Source organism: Uranotaenia lowii, chromosome 3 (genome assembly GCF_029784155.1).
Source record: "Uranotaenia lowii strain MFRU-FL chromosome 3, ASM2978415v1, whole genome shotgun sequence".
Taxonomy (NCBI): Eukaryota; Metazoa; Arthropoda; class Insecta; order Diptera; family Culicidae; genus Uranotaenia; species Uranotaenia lowii.
The window spans coordinates 151,652,995-151,660,672 of NC_073693.1; the positions used below are offsets into that span (position 1 = coordinate 151,652,995).

The 7,678-nt window shown below is 36.2% G+C and overlaps 1 long non-coding RNA gene across 1 annotated transcript; it reads left to right on the top strand.

Annotated features, from left to right (window-relative positions):
* The first annotated feature begins 822 nt into the window (after positions 1-822).
* Positions 823-1,906, top strand: LOC129751051 (uncharacterized). The gene is made up of 3 exons (XR_008738580.1): positions 823-956; positions 1,020-1,135; positions 1,663-1,906. It is a non-coding gene; the product is annotated as an uncharacterized LOC129751051 (long non-coding RNA).
* The last annotated feature ends 5,772 nt before the right edge of the window (positions 1,907-7,678 follow it).

A 7,678-nucleotide genomic window follows, 5' to 3' on the forward strand; every position in this document is an offset into this window, starting at 1 on the left:
CTTGAAATTACACCCTTTCAAACTTTTGCTATTGATGTACATTTGAGCAAACGACCTACCGTTACAAATAAGTCACTGCTGGTTTCTAATATGAGTTTTGCCGCCAAACCAAACAACAACAACAATTGTGAACAAGGAATATTTAAATATTCCTTGATTTGTGAAAACGTTTTAATTGGTTTAAATTTGTGTTTATATTTAATGTTGTATTTTGAAATTATTTAATTTCTGTATTTGATTGGCGTTTGTTGATAGGTAAATATATTAGTTCTTACGTATAATAATCTAGCAGATGAATATGTGCATTGGTAATATGATGACAAATTGTTAGTTAAATGAAAAGCAATGTATTGTATGTGTTTATGACTATTGGTTATTTGTTATCAAAACCCATTAAGTATTTCTCTATTTTTTCTATTTTTAGATTTTAATCAGTTTACACAAAAATCCAGTGTTTCTTCGATGATTGGAGATTTTGTTCCCAGGAATACATTGGAGTTAGTAATAACAAAATGAATTAGAGAAAGTTCTCATCTTTAATTCTTTGCGTGAGTCCTATTATGTTCAGATAGATTTATAACCTAAACTGCCGTTTTAATGAGCGTTATAACGAAGATTTCGACGTTTGAACTTTTCTTTCTTATTGAGTTAGTTGTGTGATATTACTATCCGCAGTACTACGCAGTTTGATTGAAACGATTGTTCAAACACGGTTTTGAGTTTTTAATTTTCAGCATGACTAAATGGGGCATTAGGTTTTTCCAAACCAGAGATTCGTAAACGGTTTATGCGTGTCGCACTGCTGTTACAAATGTTTATTTGCGAAGAAATTACAATCAAATCCGCTTAATCCGTATAATCAAATTTAGTATTTCTTTAGGGCTACCGTGCAATCGAACAATGGTATTACAGAAAAACCTTAGGACAACCACTATATTAGGTTCTGGGATTAACAGGTAAGTGGAAAACTGAATGTTATATTTGAGTTATTTTAAAAAAGTTTATTTTCTTTTTTATAGCTTCCAAAAGTTCGAAAAGCGGAAACTATTTCCGAAAACAGGAGGATTTTTGCAGTACCAATTTGGCAGAGATGTTATGTGTTATACTGGTTACACAGCGACTCTTACACAAACCGGTGAGTAGACGAGGAATTTTGTTTAATAATGGGAAATGTAATGCCCGTACGGAAATTTAGTGAATCACCTGAAAATAGCTCTTGTCGCAGATTGATCAGAGGTTTCTCTGGATCCGCTGTAGAAAAGATGTTACAACACACGAACTTAACATAATTGGAGTCATTATTATTTCATCACCTGCAGAAAGGGTTTAGCGAATAATCTTAATTAAAAGAGCCAAGCAATATAATCGACGTGGAAAAATGGACAATGAAACTCTCTCAACTTGAAACGTTGAGATTCTAACCCAGATGTATCGTGGTGGTTTGAATTATTTTAGTTACTACTAGATTACGAAATTATTACACCAAGATAATTTAGCTGTTCGTACGTCGTAATTCATAATTAATGAGGTTGAAAAAATTATGTTTAAAAAATAATCGTTACAATATTTTAAACAATAACAGTTATTTTAAATTATCCGAATACTAATTATACTTATTCACTAGCATGTCCAATAAACTAACATCTTCTATCATTCTTGCAGGTCTCCGTAATACATGTTCTACGTTTTGCGCATCATGATTCATTCAGGAAGTACCAAATAAAACTGTATCAAAGTTTTTGGTTTTTTCAACCAAAATAAATATCAGTTGGATAAAATGTGAAGCAGGCTGCGAGCCATTAAAATGGCGCCTGGAAGAAGAGATATAATAAAAGATGATACACAACATTCTAATGTATAAAAACGATTATCAAAATTATTGATGTGTATATTTTGTTAAAGCTTTATAAGTTTAATAACTATTGATGATACAATTGAAGAATGAATAAAATTTGTAAAATTTAATTCATGTTGATTTGTTACCTACTTGGATTTGTTATCCATTCCTGAATTTGAATATCACCAGAACCTTTGATTAGTTTTAGCATAATTTTTTTTTAAATTTCTAGTTTTTTTTAAGTTTAGATGAGGAGCTTTAAAGCATGATTCGAAATACAGAAGCACTGATAGAATGTTTTATTCTAAGCATCAATGCTGAGCCGATATTAGCCAAACTGTGGCTGAAATAAGGCATGCCAACTGCCACTGATGATAATGTGATGTTACTTGCTAGCAGAGTGAACAGCAAACAATTGTGATAATTTTTCCCTTCTGTGACATTTAAATCCAATGTCCGATATCAATACATAAACATGCCTCTCGATTAAATTTAAATCGATGATGACGCTCGATGTTAAATTAGTTATTTCCCGTAATTTTTTTTTAAATTAAATTGTGTTTTTTGGAATAAGCTGCATAAACAATATAAGAATATGAATATTAAAATGAAATGTATGCCTCTGAAATAGTGTTTCCGAAAGCTCCTATTACTAAAAATGTAAACGACGCTGAATCAAAGCAATCGAAAGATTTTTTTTTTTCATTCAACAACGTTATAAGCTAAGTTCAGATACCGGTATTTCGATAGCAACTTACTATTTTTATCCGTGAGCGTTTTCAATCAAAAACGCTCACTGAAGAAGATAGTAAGTTGCTATCGAAATGCCGATATCTGAACTTTTCTTATACTGTGGTTAAATTAAAAGGAATTTTTCGATTGCTTTGATTCAGTAGAATTATCCACATTCTAGACGATGACATTATCACGATGCAATATTATATCATCAATGATCTAAATTTATGTCAAAAACGATGCTACGCTTTTGTGCGTCCTACTTGACGTAAATTTACATTATTGATGATGTAATATTATGTCGAATGTGCTATTCAATTATAGCCGGAAATTTTATGTCTTCAAGCGTTTCTGTATTTTCCAGTGTAATTTTATGTCAAAAGTGATGCTTCTTTTTTGTGCATCCTTTTTGACATAAATTTACACCAAAAAATTAATAGTGTGTACCTTCTACGCATGTCGCCGCGGAGTATCTGAGTAGAACGCGCTCCACGACGGAAGCTGTGGGGATAAGGCTTGACCTCCTTCGCAGTCGAACTCGTAGGGGGAAGAGTATTTACGCAGCGAAATACTCTCGGGTGAGGTGACTTCACGTCGTCGGCGGATGAGTCACTCGAGTCGGTTTAGGGTGACGTCTTCGCCGGGAATCATCCGAGTAGTTTTCTAAAGCCCCGGACGTTTGCTTTGACAGGCGCGTGTCCAGGATAAGCTGCTCTTGATTCGGCACACGGACAAACAAAGAGGAGAGGGCCTCGTTAGAGGAGAGGTCATTGGTCTCTTGCAGTGGTCTCGAACAGATGCGGAGCGCACGATAGTCGTGCAAACCAAGCGAGCCTGGACTTATGAGTAAATGCCGAACCTCTAGTCGTCAGAGGAGAGGTCCTTAGTCTTCATAAGGCAGGGTATGCTGGACTTTTGACTCTTGAAATTGAGTAACGCTTAAGCGCGGACTTGGTCTCTCATCTCGGGTACAGCCTTCGATATACATAGGTCCGGATTGGAAGTAGGGATACATGGACCAACACCTGGATGATCAACTAATAAAAAAAAACTACACTTGCTAGGGCAAGTCTTCCTTCACACATCAACTTTAAAAAATGTTGAAACCCATGTTTGTTCAATTCGCATATTGGCGATCGCTAGTAGAACTAACATGCGGGCTGTACCAAGTTGTGAATCACTTTTGCTACCATGAGAAGGAAAAGATTAAACGAACAATTAACCTCTTTAACATAGCTATCTCAGTAAATTTATTGAAAGAAATATTTTTTTAAAAATTCCGTTTCCCACGGTAAGCAAACTAATATTAAAACAGTAAAATCCAGCGAACCTGTGAATAATATTGTTTGCAATGCAGTTTATTTAGATTTATATTTATGCAGATGAAAAAAAAAATCCGCCATCGCCAGCAGCTGTATGTTAAAGGTTGCTCACTAACTGTAATGATTTCAGGGGCATTAAACTAGCTTGGTAGGTACTTAAATCGCTGAGTCTTTCCAAATAAAAAATACAACACTTAAAGGAGATGACACGTGATTTGGGAAAATATATAATTACCATTGAATGGAGTTGTCTGTCATCGACGTTTTTTTCAAAATTGAGGAGCTTGAGATCCATTTGCGGCAAATTTGTTAAAGATCATGTTGATACCGATTTTACAAATGCTTGACTAATGAGCGGGCTATCGTTATTGTTGTTGTTTTGTTTTTTTTTTATGTGAGCACTAAACAGAAACAAAAATTAAACAATTCCTACCATTTGGAACGAGGAGAAGACATTTGAGTGAGCTGTTTATGGTTATTTTTCGGGGGATTGACGATAAGATTTATTGCCTACGGATGTTCTTCTGCTGGAATGGGTTCTGTCTTAATTTGAATTTATTTTGCGCGACCAACAATCAGCCGCGCGTTTCGTAGAAAAGAGATTTCCTCCTTGGAATTCTTCAATCTTTTATGAGCGTTTGACTGGTTTGGAGGATTAGCTGATGCGACCGTTTCGGAGTGTGACAAATTCTAGGAAGCTTCAGCTTGATCTTAAGTCGAACGTCACGGTTCGGAATAAATTGGAAACGAGTGCAGCCTTTTCCCGCATACAGATGTTTGTTGTTTTTGTTCGCGTTCACACATAACAAACTATGCAAACAATCATCTGTCAAGGCTTGTACTTGACCTTATCAACAATGGCAGCGTTCAGAAAGGTAAAATCCGAAATCCCAACTAATAAAACGTTAGACAAATAAGTTTCATCCGTTCCGTGTCTTGACAACCAGAAGACATCGATCAGCTCTAGATCCGGAGGCAAACCGATATTAATCACAATGTTTATTGGACCATACCTGATTCTCTAACTGTAGCAGCACTTTTTAGCTCGTAGACTTGGGAAAGGTTCAAGTACACAGAACATGATCAATTGTCACTCTTCTAGAGGCAATTTTTTCCGTGCTGCTGCTAGTCGTTATAGCTTTATGGTCTCAAAGGTTTACAGTGAAGGTGTACTTAGAGAAAAAAAAACAGCAATAAAAAGTACTAAACTTTTAAATGCTGACCTCAAGTGCGCAGGTTGAATGATATAAATTGTTGGGCTTTTTTAAACTTAACTAAAAATGAAAGTTTGATAAAAAAAAATGCTAAAAAACGTATGAACCGTTTCCAATAGTAGCAAATGTTCAACAACAAACCTCGCCTGGAACCATCATCATCTATGAACCTGTCACCTAGACGATCAATCTAATTTATAAGCGGTGGCACCCGGAGGACAATTGAGTCGAATGTCGAGTCGATTCACCCATCGGGCAGCACGTGGCCTTCTGCCAGCTTGCCGGTGATCTAGAAATATCAAAAGTTACCGGTTGAGGCCCATTCAGATAGCTTTGGGTACCGGGCGCATGTATTTAGGACTTACATTGAACGATCCCTCGCGAGCGCGTATGAAAGAGTAAGATTAATCTTCAAACCGCTTTTTTTCTGAGACCGAATCACCATCATCGGGTGGCAACTCATCGTTTACAATTATAACCCTACCCTTGTAGCCGTAGGGTGGTCCAAAGTAATTTTGGGTTCGATTTGAAAAAGGGCCTTTGAATCATCAAAAATTTGTAGAGCCAAATCTGAACCTTAAAAAACTTTAAAAAAAAACCTTCTAAAATATTCATTCATCAAGCCTCAGTGCCAAATTCAACAAACGAAAGTGAAAAGGTACCATCCTAGTTCAATATTTTTTCTCTTGCAGTCGTTTGAAAGTGAGAAGACCCCCTGCCGGGCTTTACATGGATCAAACACGATCTGAAACAACTGAACAGATCATATGGTTCCGTACCGTAGGCCTCTTACAGTATGCCAACACATTTATTCACACATCGTTTGTTCACCTACATATACTTTTTACTTTATACTTTATACTTGGTCGGTACATCTATCAGCTGATGGTTGAAGTTGAAGTTACAAATTAAGCCGGTAAAAGGAACCGGTTTAGGATAACATCTTCCTATTGCATGAACTTGTGGAGCGGTTTAGAATGTTGAATAGTGTATTGCGAAAGTAGGTAAGTGTTTGAGGAGATTTAGAGGTATGATTTGTAGAAATTATTTCTATTCTGACTACAACTATAACTAGGAAACAAAATATTTTTCTACAACAAGATTAAATATTAGATTGGATATCATTCTTTAACCTATTTAGTTTAACAATGTTATGAAATATGCAATACACTAAGAAATTTCAACGAAGTTCGGATGACTTTTTTCGAATGTTTTGAAAATACTTTGTTTCGGAGTCCTCTATCAGTGCTGAACATTTAATTACGATTCGTTTTGTATAAGAAATGTTACAAGTAATGGAAGCTGCGAAACGAAAATTGATTATGGACACCCACGTCAAACACCCGTGGTCGGGTTCAAAAATCGCGAAATCGTTAAAAATGGTCAAATCGACCGCGTGCATCGTTCTCAAACGTTTCCGTGAGATGCATATCGATCGATAGGTTCATACCAAGCGTCATAGTGGAAATAAGGATCGGAAATTGCATTTGAAGGTATTGAGAACTATCAAGGCAAACCCAGGGACGTCGGACTATGATATCGTCAAGAAATTCAATGCCGACCGTCAGAAGGATTCGTCTACGCGAAGGAATACAATCCTATCGGGCCAGTAAGCAACCAAACCGGAAATTGAAGCAGAAAGTCAAAGACCGTGCCCGGAAGTTATACAACAAAGTTCTAACGAAGTACGACGGATGCATACTCATGGATGACGAAACGAACATGAAGATGGATTCTGGGCAGCTTCCTGACCAAAAATTTTACAAAGTCACTGGTCGGGGTGATGCCCCTGCTAAGTTCAAACTCGTTTTTGCCGATAAATTTGCAATAAAGTGTTTGATCTGGCAAGGTATTTGCAGCTGCGGACGAAAAATCCCGGTTTTTGTGACAAACAAGACCATGGACTCCAAAGGAGTGCCTGAGAAAAAATACACAGCAAAAAAAAAATGTAAAGCATGACGAATTTCTGGAGATGATTTAGTGTTATGGCTTTCTGTTGTAATAATAAATCTAAACGACGTACGCGAAAGCGAACATGTTGAGGCGTTTAGGGTAATATCACAACCTTCTATGTGATATCGCATCAAGTAGTCAATATTTTCCCCAGTTGACGTTCCAATTTTATTAATTTCAAAAGGTAAGAAACGGATTACGGACCTCAGCTTTATTTGTTTGGCTTGTAAATATTATCAAAATTTTATAAAAATGTAAGCAATTCTATAGCTTCAAATATATTTTGATTTTTTTTTTTCATTTTAAGGAAATTCGGCAGATTTGCATTTGCGGTACAAAAATTATCCAATGATTATCAAGCCGGGTAATGTAATGTAATATTAGGTACCATTTGCGACTCAAGGTATGTGCAAGTTTTTGATGTAATATCACAACACATTATTTTGCTGTGTATTTTTCCGTACATTGGATCTAACAAAGGACCAGTAAAGTTTTGGCCAGATTTGGCAAGCTGCCACTACAACAAAGAGGTTTCGCGATAACGGGGTGGACTCAACTGCCCTATCGAAAAATATTGGGCAATTGTCAAGCAGAAGATGAAAAAGAATGGTAGGATG